Raw genomic sequence first — 523 nt, forward strand, 5'->3', positions numbered from 1 at the left:
CTAGGCTATAGTGGAGTGTCCTAGTAGTTAACGAATGTTGGTTAACAAGGTTAATGAGTTTACCTGGTTAATCTCGGATCGTTGGAGCCTATGATCTATAGGTCCATTAGGTCCCCCTGCTAGCTCATATTAGACTAATCCATATAACAATGTGACGAGTGAGTTCGAAGTGTTCGAATTCAAATTAGGGAATACGCATTAAATATATACGATATATTTAACCACATTTTTATTTTAATTACGAATTNGTTGGACCACAAACCAATTGTTCATCAGAGGATCAGTGGGACATAAGGAACAAGAAGTAACTTCAGGGGTAAAACGGTAAATTGACCCATCTCTAGTTACAAACAACCTGTGAAGGATCGACTTACTAATCATGGTTATATCAAATGAATAGAGATATATCTATAGTGAGGGGAGTGTAACTACTAGGCTATAGTGGAGTGTCCTAGTAGTTAACGAATGTTGGTTAACAAGGTTAATGAGTTTACCTGGTTAATCTCGGATCGTTGGAGCCTAT

This window comes from Cucurbita moschata, unplaced genomic scaffold, assembly GCF_002738365.1.
Source record: "Cucurbita moschata cultivar Rifu unplaced genomic scaffold, Cmos_1.0 Cmo_Scf00047, whole genome shotgun sequence".
Lineage (NCBI taxonomy): Eukaryota > Viridiplantae > Streptophyta > Magnoliopsida > Cucurbitales > Cucurbitaceae > Cucurbita > Cucurbita moschata.